General features: G+C 41.7%; 1 pseudogene; it reads left to right on the top strand.

Annotated features, from left to right (window-relative positions):
- Nucleotides 1–13,029, top strand: part of LOC127574521 (golgin subfamily A member 4-like) — a 247,048-nt pseudogene that overhangs the window by 158,163 nt on the left and 75,856 nt on the right.

Raw genomic sequence — 13,029 nt, 5'->3', positions numbered from 1 at the left:
AGTGGGTAGAGGTGTAGTCAAGGTAACTGTGGGAGTCCATAGGTTTGCAGTGGATATTGGTGGATAGTTTGTCTCCTGAAATAGAGACCGAGAAATCCAGTAAAGGATTATTCAGGCAAATTTGAGGGCAGGATAGAAGTAAGTAACAAAGCTGATAAAATTGACAAATTCTGCACTATTTTGAGATTTGAAGAAGGCCAGCATTTATTGCCTTTTCCTAATAGCCTTTGAGAAGGTGACAAACCAAAATTTACTTGGTCCATCTCTGAAACCTCTCTCCCCTTTCTGGATCTCTCTGTCTCTATATCTCCAGAGGCAGATTAACCACAGACATCTTTTGCAAACCCACTGACTCCCACAGTTATCTTGACTACACCCCTTCGCACCCTGCCACCTGCAAGGATGCTATCCCCTTCTCCCAGTTCCTCTGCCTCTGCCACATCTGATCCATGAAGAGGCTTTCCATTCCAGGACATCTGAGATGTCCTCTTTTATCAGTAAACGGAGTTTCCCTTCCACCACCATCAATGCAGTCCTCACCCTGCATCTCCTCATTCCCCGCAAGTCTGCCCTCATCCCATTTCACCCCCCTCCACCTCGATATAACAGGGACAGGGTTCCCTTGTCCTCACCTACCACCCCATGAGCCTCCACATCCAACATGTTATTCTCTGCAATTCTGCCACCTCCAACGGGATCCCACCACCAGGCACATCTTCCCCTCCCCTCCTCCTCCCCCACCACCCTGCTTTCTGCAGGGATCACATCCTCCCCGATTCCCTTATCCACTCGTCCTTCCCCACTGATGACCCTCCGGGCACTTATCCCTGCAATCATGCAAAGTGCTACACCTGCCCCTACACCTCCTCCCTCACCACCATCCAGGCCCTAGACAGTCCTTCCAGGTGAGGCAGCGCTTCACCTGTGAATCCGAGGGTGTTATTTATTGCATCCAGTGCTCCTGGTGTGGCCTCCTCTACATTGGTGAGACCTGATGCTGATTGGGTGACTGCTTCGTTGAGCACCTTCACTCCACCACCACAAAAGTATTGTTCTCCCGGTGGCCAGCCACGTCAATTCCACATCCCACTCCCATACTGATATGTCTATCCATGGCCTCCTCTACTGTTATGTTGAGGCCAGATGCAGGTTGGAGAAACAATACTTCATATTCCACCTTGGTGGTCTCCAACCTGACAGCCTCAACATCGATTTCTCTAACTTCCAGTAACCCCTCCCCTTCCGCCCCCCCCCCTTTTGTTTTCCCTTATTCCTGTGGCCCACTCACCCTTCTCTTACCCCTCCCACCCTCATGACCTACCTATCTATTCCCCACCTCCTGCCCTTTTTCCATGGTCTACTGCCCTTTCCTACCGGATTCCTTTGCCTCTTCTACCTATCACCTCTCAGCTTCTTACATCATTCCCTTTTATCCCCCTTCCCCCACTCACCGACTTCCCCCCCCCCCCCCCCCCCCCCCCCCTTACCTGGACTTCCTGTCACCTGCCAGCCTTTGCTGCTCCCCTGAGCACCTAATTTCTGGCTTCTGCCCTCTTCCTTTCCAGTCCTGATGAAGGGTCTCAACCAAAATATCGACTGTTTATTTCCCTCCAGAGATGCTGCCTGACCTGCTGAGTTCCGCCAGCATTTTGTGTGTGTTGTCACAAACCAAAATGTGTCTGGCGGTGGAATCTCATTGCACTTGATGGAAATTGCAAAGGATGATCATTTCATGGCAGGGGCTGTTGTGATGAAAGGATAAGGCCAGGGGAACTCTATCTTTGCTCTGTCTGAGGAGAGTGGGTGTGAGCAGAGGTCTAGGAAATGGATGAGATCTGACAAGGGCTCCAAGAGGTACCTATGAGAAAGTGTTGTGATTGGAGCACATATGGCTGAGGCAGAGGAACTGGTTTAACAAAATGAAGTCATTACAGGATGCAGTGTGTGGTAACATTTCAGTTCTGCTGAAGGATCTGAAATGAAATATTGCTGATATGAGATATTGACAGTTTCTCTGTAAAGGCACTGCTTGACCTACTGAATATTTATGGCATTTACTGTGATAGAAAACTTGAACCTTGCTTACTCAGGTTTAACTGAGTGTTCAGATAGCAAGATAAATCATAATTACATTTGAACAACCTCTTTGATCTTAAACCAAATTTTATGAATCTGCAGTTGCATTCTGTCAATTAAATTAATTTTTTAGACTTTTCATACATATTTTGGACTGTTTTATTCTTTCTCTTCAACTCTTGCCTTTTAACTATATTTATTCATGTAAAATGATTTGCATCTATTTCACTCTTTGCATCCTGTCTGAGGATTCTACATTTTGCTTGTTTGAACAGCTTCCCTACTGTAAGATATCACAGATCCCCTACAGAAGTTACCAACTTCATTTGGACACGAAGTATAAAATCCCTACTGGCTTGGCCACTGAATATCTGTAACGTGGCCTTTCCTTTGCTGCTTGCACTAAAAATCAGGGTCATTACTGTCTTTGGATTTTTTTTGGTTATGTGTCATCTTGTATATTTTAAATTTGGAAATAGTATTTATGAAGTTTATTTAAAAAGACCTTTTTTTGCAGTTTAGTTGAATGCAAATTTTTTGAGGAACAACTTTGTCTGCTTAGTTCAATGACCAAACATTTGTTAATGATTTACTGATAAATTATTGGCACACCATAAACAGGGTATATGAATTCAAAGGATTCTTTCTTTTTACAGAGAGTATTGGAATTGGAAAGTTTACTTTTACAAAAGTCACAAGACAGTGAAATGAAATCAGAAGAGCTTGAGGCAGAGAAGGCTAAATACAAAGAAGAAATGAAAGCCTTAATTGAAAACAACAAATGGCACTGAAAAATAAAAGTCAGGAAGAGGAACGATCATGGACTGAAAAATTGCATCAGCAGCAGGCTAAGTGGAGAGCTTGAAGAAAAATGTGGAGAACTGGAAGCACAGTTTGAAGGAGAAGGAAACCCAATTCCATGCACACATTGAGGAAATGAACCAAAAAACACTGGAGAAACTTGATTTGAAACAAACCGAGTTGGAGATGTTGTCAACTGAGATGACAGAAATACTTAAAGTACGCCAAGAGTTGGAAATAAATTATCTTCAATTGAGGAAGACTTGGAGAAAAAACTAAAACAAAAGGAAATAGACTACGATGACAAAATTGAAGCTACAAGAAAAGACAGTGAACAATCCATATGCGGACTTTGAGAAAATATTTACAGAGAAGTTGAACAGCCTTCACCACCTTCTTGAGGAAAAGACAAAAATGTACAAGAACTGCAAACAGAAAATGAAAGATTGACAAATGAGCTTGAAACGACTCAAAAAGAAGCTGCAGCAGTTTTCTGCAGACTTGAAATTGTGAGCCAAGCCCGAAAGTGTGAGCAGGAAAATGCAAAAGAAAAGATGACTTGTGAGCTAGATGACCAGCGTCAACACTATGAAGTACAATTAACAGAAATACAGAACTTGCTGAGGAACTTGGAGACTGAGAAGTTAAATCTTAGCAGACAGTTAGAAGAAAAAGAATTGTCATGTCAAATCAGACTTAATGAGGTCACTGCTAATTTAGATAACTACAAATTGCAGACACAGGAATTCAGAGGCTTGGAAGAAAAAAACAATGAATTGATACAAAAAATAGCTTCCCTAAACCGAAGAATATGAAGTAGAATTACTCAGCTGGGATTCGATATTGCGCAGATACAGAAAAGTTCAGAGAAAAACAAAAGGCACTTAATCAAGCACTGAACTGTCAAAAACAACAAGCAGAAGAGGTCAGTCAACAACGGGCAGATGAACATAAACAGCATGAACACCAAGTTGCTTCACTTCATGAGGAATATGGAAAGAAAATCCGAACACTTGAAACAAAATTGGAAAAAATTGAAGGAAAGCAGAAAAGGAATGCAAGAAAAGTTTAAGTTTCAACTTTCTGAACTGGACAATAAACTAAAAGCAGAACTGGAAGAGAAACAAAAGGAATTGATTCAAAAGGAACCAGATGTTCAATGAACAGATTGTGGAAATGGCACACTCAAGTTCTACAGGCATTAATGAAACAGTGGCCCAGTTGGAATCCAGTCAGAAACAGCAACTGGAAAGTCCTAATGAGATTCACAAAAAAGAGGTTGCAGAACTGAATCAGAGTTGGGTGTATAGATTGGATCAAGAGGTAGAAGAACTAAAAGCAAAGCATGAGTTGAGCTTCAGGAAAAGGAACAAGAATTTACAAAAATGAAACTTTGCCTCGAAGTCTCCAATGATGACAAGGACAAACTATCCAGGAAGGTCATAGAGCTTACAGAGGAGATTGCTTCAAAAGCAAATAAAATGCAACAGCTCCAAGGGGAACTCAAAGAAGCATCTTACCAGGTTGGTGCTTTGATGAAAGTGAAATAGTCCTTAAAACTAAATTAGAGACCCTTGAAGAGACCACCAGTCAAACTTTACTGGAAAGAACAGAGTTAGAAAATACATTAAGTGAGCTTAAAAAAAACACCATGAACAAAGCCAGAGGAAGATTCATGAGCAAAACTGTTTGTTGAAGGAAGCAGAAGATAAACTCCAGCTGTTAGAAAACCTGCATTGTAAGGAAAACAACAAACATGAAAAAGAGCTTCAAGAAAATACTGTTGAACTTCAGAATGAAATTGAATTTGGGAACCAAGTCAAACAATTAATAAATTGTTTCAATGAAGCAGGTGGAAAAATAGAGCTACAAACCAATAAATTTTCTTCGTTCTGTTTTGATAAATCGGCAACCTCAATGAGCGAATTACAGTTTATCAAACTCAAATTGAGAAGGTAAGGAAGGCACTCATGAGAAGGATCTGTAGAATTGATGATTTAGAAACTCGCGTTCAAGAATTAGTAAACCAAAATGTCTTATTAAATAATTCAGTGCAGAATATCACACAACAACTGCAAAATAAGGAACAAAACTTAAGGCCCTTGCAATCTGAATTGCAAGTCATTACTGCAGAGCGTGACGCACTCCAACAAGATTACAAATCAGCAATCAAGTTTAGAAGAGAAGAAGACATGCATTGAGCACTATAAAACAGAACTGGCAGAAAATGCAAATATGTACAAATCCATCACTGAACAGCTGAAGGAAAAAGATTCAAACATCTTAAGTTTAGAGGAAGATATAAGGAATTTAAAGCTGCAGCTTCAGCACAGTGTTAGTCCTTGCAGATAAAGAAGAAGCTATATCCTTGCTTAACAAACAAAATCAAGTGGAACAACAAAAGCTGCTGGGACCAATAGGTCAACTATCTGCGAGTATTGAAGCTATTTCTCAAGAAAAAATTTCAGCTCTTGGACAAGTAGATCAATATAAAAGCAAGTTAACAGAATGGAAGAAAAAAGCAGAATCAAAATTTGCACAGCATAACAACAAATCAAAGAGCTTGAGTCAAAATTTGAGATGTCTCTTAACAGAATGAAGAGAAGGATGGTCAATTGTCATCATTGACAGCAGAAGTAGAAAAGCTGACTAACAATTTAGAAAATGTTAGAATTGAAAGGGAACATGCAGAAAAAGATAAAGAGAAGTTAGTTGATGATCTGAATGCTCAGCTGCAAGCAACTAAATCTAGAATAGCAGAACTTGATCAAGATATTGCTATGAAGTCTCAGCAATCTGAAATTGCAGAAGTCAACAAACAATTGCACCAGAAAGAAATTGAATTGCAGGAGATGGGGCTACGGCTGGAACAGGTTCAGGCTGAAGCTTCTGAACAGTACATCAAGTTCAAGGATGCTGAAGAAAAAATTAAAAGATTTGAGCAAGAGATTGAATCACTGAGGGTTGAGTTTTCAGGGAAACAAAATGAATGGGAGCAATTTAAATTAGATCTTAAAAATAACAAGGAGCAGGAATTGAAGGATTTAGAAACTAAAGTGAAAACAGAGAGTGCTACTAAAGTAGCTGAACTTAAGAGAAAAGCAGAGCAGAAAATTGCAAAAATAAGAAAACAGCTAACAAACCAAATGGAAGAAAAAGAAAAATGCATGGATGAACACTTAAGAGACTTAAAACAGAAAGCAAAAGTGCAAGATGCAACAAATGAGGCCTTGAAAGAAAAAATTATAAGTTTAGAAGCTACAGTGGCTTCAGAAAAAGAAGGAAAACAGAAGTTGGCTGATGAAGTGAGAAAAGAAATGGAACTTGAGAAGGAGAACTCTCTGAAAGCATTGAGAGCAAGCTATGAAGAAAAAATAATGGCTCTACAGACGGAGATATCGGCAAGAGATGAGATGATGCAAAAATACAAAGAAATCAGTGTTAAAACAGATGACTCTGAAGAAGTCACTGAGCCTTGCATGAATATTCAAGAACATCTAGAAATAGTTGAAGCAGAGAGGAAGATGAAAACAGAACAGCTTCAGTCAGAGCTTGAACAACAAAAACATATGTACAACTCATTGGCAGAAAAACAAAAAGAGAAGACAGATGAATTAGATAATTTAATGCTACAGTTTGAGCATAAAAGATGAACAGATAATTGAGATGGAAAAGAGAATTGCGGAGTTACAAAGGTGGAAGGAAATTACTGAGAAACATGTGATAGAAGTGGAAGGTGGTCTCACCTTGAAGGATGACATTGGGAATGAGGCACGATTGGAGAACAGTTCTTTATCTGAGGGCTATAGAACGAGATAAAGGTTCTGCAAGAGCAGTTGCAGGAAAAATCTCTCTGCTTAAGATCTTTGAGGAAAGTTCTGAAGAGAAGTCAAAATCTGACTTGGAGCTGGTTAAGTTGTTAGATGACATGCGAGAGCAGCAAACTGAATTGGGTCGCAAACTGGAAGAGGCAGAAATGAGAAACAAAAATTGCGTAAAGAACATACTAAGCTACAGAAGGATCTACGTGCCTTGCGGAAAAGAACATGAAGCCGAAATAGAAAATCATTAGAAAGGAAATAAATGAAGAAGCTGAAAAAAACAGCCAAGTAAGTGTGTGCTTTGTAACATGAATATTTAGAATGACTTTGCTCTCATTTGCCAAATTAGTCACTATTCTAGGATCATTCTGAACTGTGAAGAATACACCAGTTTCTCTTGTCTCCTACAAATTATCATCTTAAGTTTCTCTCCTATGCCTCCTTTGTACTCTGCTCCAACAGCAAATGCAGGGACCTCATGGACCCTTTTGTCCTGAGATTGAAACCACCTGCAGCTTCACTTATTTCACAATGACCTTGTGAAGTACTTCCAAAAAGCATTCTAAACATGCATCTTCCTCTCTTTTTTCCCTTTCTCCCTTTGTGGGCTCTGCAAACTTATCTCGTTCAAGTGACACACCTCTTGCTCCACATGCTCCCACTTAACTGCTGACCTGCCAAGTTCCCTTCTTAACTTCTATGTCAATTGATGATAGTTATTCTCTCTCCATAGCTAGTCTGTCTCCCTTTTCGAATCTGCTGTCATGAAACAAGAACACTGACTCCTCTACCCTTGCAGCTACTGCCCCATCTCCAATTTCCCTTTCCTGTTGATCCTCTCATCTTGCAATAGACTCCTTATTTGAATTTGTCTATTCAGGCTTCTGCCCCTCCGCAGTTCCAATTAAGGCTACTAACAACATCCTATGTGATTGTGACAAAAGATGATCCACTTCTCCATCTGAAATTGTCTGCATGGCAGACCAAACCATGTTAACCCCTCCACTGTCTCTAAATTGTCAAATTGTTTGTCTGACATCCAAGACATTTCTCTCATTCAAAATTGGGAAGACTAAAGCCACCATGCTTGGTTCTCATATCAATTTCATTCCCTAGCCATAGTTTCCATACCTTTCACTGGCCACTGTCTGATACTGCACTAGAATATTTTACTGTTGGTGTTAAATTTGACTCTGTTAAGTTTGACCTCATTTTTCTGCCATCTATTTCTGTGCATTCACAGAGCAGTGTATAATCCATTGTTCCACGTGCATTGCAGGTTAATCTTCACTGTGGCTGATATACCCATCAGCCCAAATTGTATTGCAGCCTGAACTGCAGGGACTTCAACTGTGCTGCCTGGAAAGCTATTAATCAAGTCTTAGCAATGTGTCTTGTATTGTTGGTGGGCTTCAAGTTGTGTTAATGTAACCTATGATGGACCTGCTGATCAGATTTGTCCTGTGCTTTCATGTAGAATTAGAACAGCAGCAATTCTGAAACAAAACTGAGCACTTTCCCGCATTGTGGTTTAGAAAGGCCAACTGTGCAAGATGTGCTTTCCCCAGTGAATTAGCTAAGGATATTTAGGTGTATAACTGCATCGACTTGTATAACTGCAACATAATGTCCCTACTCCTAAAGCTGATGCAGTGACCAATGAAGGCCAGCATGCTAAATGCCTTCTTTACCACCCTGTCTACTTGTATGACCACTTTCTGCGAACTGTGCACTTGCACTCTCAGGTCCCTCTGTTCCACAACACTTGTCAGTGCCCTGCCATTCACTGTACAAGTCCTACCCTGGTTTGGCTGTCCAAAATGCAAGAGCTCACACTTGTCTAAGTTGCCCATCTCCCTAACTGATCAAGATCTCTTTGTAGTTCATTGTAGCCTGCTTCACTATCAACAAGACCCCTAATTTAGTATCATCAGCAAACTTGCTAATTGTGCCATGTACATTCATATCCAAATCATTTACGTACATAATGAATAACAGAGGTCCCAACACTGACCCCGGGGCACCCCACTAGTCATGGGCCTCCAGTCGGAGAATCGACCTTCAACCATCACCCTCTGCTTCCTATCATCGAGCCAATTCTGAATCCACCTCGCTAGCTCCCCCTGAATCCCATGCAACCTAACCTTCCAGATCAGCCTGCCATGTAGGACCTTGTCAAAGGCCTTACTAAAGTCCATATAGATAACATCCACTGCCCTACTTTCATCTATCCCCTTAGTTACCTCTTCGAAAAACTCCAAAAGGTTCATCAGACATACCTCCTACACACAAAACCATGCTGACTATTCTTGATCAGGCCTTGACTATCCAAGTGATGGTAGATCTTGTCCCTCGGAAGCCTGTATCTTGGGTGTGACCACCTCGTTAAAAGTCTCATCCATGAAGCTCTCAGCTTCTTGGCTTATCTTGAGTACCTCCAGATCCAGTTCCAGTTCCTTGACCTCGTCTGTCGGGAGCTGCAACTGGGTGTATCTCCCACGGATGTAGTCATCCGGGTGACTGTGAGGTTCCCTGTCTTCCCACATCTTGCAGGAGGAGCATTCCACTGCCCTAACTACCATCCTGCCTGCACTGAATCAAGGACTAAGGATCGACAACAAAATAAAACGTTAACTGTTCTTACCTGTGCCTTCTCAGTGAAGCCTTTGTTAAAGAGCTGCTCTCATTCCCTTTCTCTTTCCTTTCCTCCCTTGTAAACTAACTTGATAGTTTCACCAGTTTTTTCCAGACCAGATAGAATGTGAACAATTCTGCCAGATTTGAACTAATTTCCAGAGATAGGAGTTTCAAGGGGGATCTTTAGGGTTAATCTGTTTTTTACACAGAAAGTCATAGAGCCATAGAGCACGGATGTAGGCCCTTTGGCCCAATGGGTCGGCTAGCGCTCTTAATTAAGAATGAGATCAAGGCGATAGTGAGAGATGATATAAGATCTAAGGAGCAGAATGTTGAATCCATCTGAGTAGAGATTAGGAATAGTAAAGGGAAAAAAATCACTGGTGGGAGTCATCCATAGGCCACCAAATAATAACATTACAGTGGCACAGGCAATAAACCAAGAAATATTTGATGTATGTAGGAATGGAACCGCAGTTGTCGTGGGGGACTTCAGCTTCCACATAGATAGGGTGAATCAAGTTAGTCGAGGCATTCCTGAGGAGGACTTCATAGAATGCGTCCATGATAGCTTTCTTGAACAGTACATTAGTGAACCTACAAGGGAAAATGATATCTTAGATCTGGTCCTGTGCAATGAGACAGGTAAAATTAAAGATCTTGTAGCTAGGGATCCTCTTAGAAAGAGTGTTCATAGTGTGATTGAATTTCTCATACAAATGGGGGGTGTAATCGTTCAATCTAAAACCAGTGTATTATGCCTAAACAAGGGAGACTGCAATGGGATGAGGGAGGAAAAACACTATGATGCTGGAGGAACTCAGCAGACCAGGCAGCATCCATGGAGAAAAGTAGGTAGTCAATGTTTCAGGTGAGGACTGAAGATAGGAAAAGGGGAAGCCCAATATAAAGGAGGGAAAGCAGAGCAGTGATAGGTGGACAAAAGAGGGGAGGCAGGGTGGGCACAAGGTGGTGATAGGTAGATGCAGGTAAGAGATAGTGATAGGCAGGGGAGGTGGGGAGAGCAGATCCACTGGGGGATGGGTCAAAGGTAAAGAGAGAAAGGGGAAAAAAGGGTAGAAAGAGAGAGGCTAGGAAAGGGAAGAAGAGAAGAAGCATTGTGAGGGGGTGGTTTGTGGAAGGGGTGTGGGGATTACTTAAAGTGGGAGAATTCAATGTCCATGCCATTAGGCTGCAAGGTTCCAAGATGGAAAAAAGGAGGGAAGAGTTGGCTCGCGTAGACTGGAAACACAGGCTTTCTGGTGGGACAGGTCACAAACAGCAGGAGACTTTCAAAGAGATTTTTCACGGTGCTCAACGAAAGTATATTCCAGTTAAGGCAAAGACAGTAAGGGTGGGGAGAGCCAGCCTTGGATAACTAAGGAAATAAAAGAAGGCATCAAGCTAAAAGCTCACGCATACAAAGTCGCCAAGAGTGGTGGGAAACTGGAAGATTGTGAAAATTTTAAAAAGCAGCAAAGGACCACTAAGCAAGCAATAAGGGAAGGTGATATAGATTATGAAAGTAAACTAGCACAAAATATAAAAACAGTTAGTAAAAGTTTTTATCATTATATAAAATGGAAAAGGGTGGCTAAAGTGAACATAGGTCCCTTGCAAGATGAGAAGGGGGAATTAATATTGGGTAATGTGGAAATGGCTAAAGCCTTGAATGACTATTTTGTGTCAGTCTTCACAGTGGAGGACACGTCTAACATGCCAAAGAGAGATGTTATGGATGTGATGGGAGGCGAGGATTTCAATACAATCACTGTCACTAAAGAGGTAGTGATGAGCAAACTAGTGGAGTCCCCAGTCCTGATGGGATGCATCCCAGGGTACTGAAAGAAATGGCGGAAGTTATAGTGGAGGCGTTTGTGATAATTTACCAAAATTCTCTGGAATCTGGGCAGGTCCTGGCGGATTGGAAGGCAGTGAATGTCACACCACTGTTTAAAAAAGGATGTAGGCAAAAGGCAGGTAACTATAGGCCAGTTAGCTTAATGTCTGTAGTCGGGAAAATGCTTGAAGCTATCATTAAGGAAGAAATAGCAAGCCATCTGGATAGAAGTGGTTCCATCAGGCAGACACAGCATGGATTCAAGAAGGGCAGGTTCTGTTTGACAAACTTACTGGAGTTCTTTGAGGATATAATGAGCACAGTGGATAGAGAGGAATTGGTGGATGATGTATACTTGAATTTCCAGAAGGCGTTTGATAAGGCGCCACATAAAAGACATCCATAAGATAAGGATGCATGGAGTTGGGGGTAATGTATTAGCATGGATAGAGGATTGGTTAACCAATAGAAGGCAGAGAGTTGGGATAAATGGATGTTTCTCTGGCTGCAATCAGTGGTGAGTGGGGTGCCACAGGGGTCGGTGCTGGGCCCACAACTGTTCACGATATACATTCACGATTTGGAAGAGGGAATCAAGTGTAGCATATCTAAGTTTGCTGATGACACTAAATTGAGTGGAAAAGCAAATTGTGTTGAGGATGCGGAGAGTCTTCAGAGAGAGAGGTTAAGTGAGTGGGCAAGGTCTGGCAGATGGAGTACAATGTTGGTAAATGCGAGGTCACCCATTTTGGAAAGAAAAATAGAAGTTCAGATTATTATTTAAATGGTGAAAGTTTGCAGCATGCTTTTGTGCAGAGGGACTTGGGAGTGCTTGTGCATGAATTGCAAAAGGTTGGTTTGCAGGTGCAACAGGTTATCAAGAAGGCAAATGGAATGTTGGCTTTCATTGCTAGAGGGATTGAATTTAAGAGTAGAGAGGTTATGCTGCAATTGTACAGGGTACTGGTACAGTTCTGGTTTCCTTACTTGAGGAAGGATATACTGGCCTTGGAGGTAGTGCAGAGGACATTCACCAGGTTGATTCCAGAGATGAGGTTAGCCTATGAGGAGAGATTGAGTCGCCTGGGACTATACTTGCTGGAATTCAGAAGAATGAGAGGGAATCTTATAGAAACATATAAAATTATGAAAGGGATAGATAAGATAGAGGCAGGAAGGTTGTTTCCACTGGTTGGTGAGACTTGAACTAGGGGACATAGCCTCAAGATTCGGGGGAATACATTTAGGACAGATGAGGAGAAACTGCTTTTCCCACAGAGTAGTGAATCTGTGGAACTCTGCCCAGAGAAGCAGTAGAGGCTCCCTCATTAAATATATTTAAGACACAGGTATAGTTTTGTATAGTCGGGGAATTAAGGGTTATGGAGAAAAAGCAGGTAGGTGGATCTGAGTCCATGGCCAGATCAGCCAGGATCTTATTGAATGGCAGAGCAGGCTTGACAGGTCAGATGGCCTACTCCTGCTCCTATTTCTTATGTTCTTATGAGTCCATGCCAACCATGGTGCCCACCCACCTGGTCCCAATTTCATGCATTCAGCCCATATCCCCTAAGCCCCATCCCTGCATGTACCTATCCAAGTGCTTCTTAATTATACTATTGTACCTGCCTCAACCATTTCCTCTGGTGGCTCGTTCCATGTACTCACCACCCTGTACATGGAAAAAGTTGCCCCTCAAGTCCTTTTAAGTCTTTCTCCTCACACCCTAAATCTATGCCCCCTAGTTTTGGAAGGTGGTTGATATTTGGAATGCATCGCATTTTTGCGTAGTATTCTGGGGGCAGAATACTACACAAAATGTCGCCATGCCATGTTTCTGGGTCCTAACGCAGG

This window comes from Pristis pectinata, chromosome 9, assembly GCF_009764475.1.
Source record: "Pristis pectinata isolate sPriPec2 chromosome 9, sPriPec2.1.pri, whole genome shotgun sequence".
Classification (NCBI taxonomy): domain Eukaryota; kingdom Metazoa; phylum Chordata; class Chondrichthyes; order Rhinopristiformes; family Pristidae; genus Pristis; species Pristis pectinata.
Note: the sequence above shows the minus strand (reverse complement) of the source record. Positions and strands in the feature narration are given on the sequence as shown.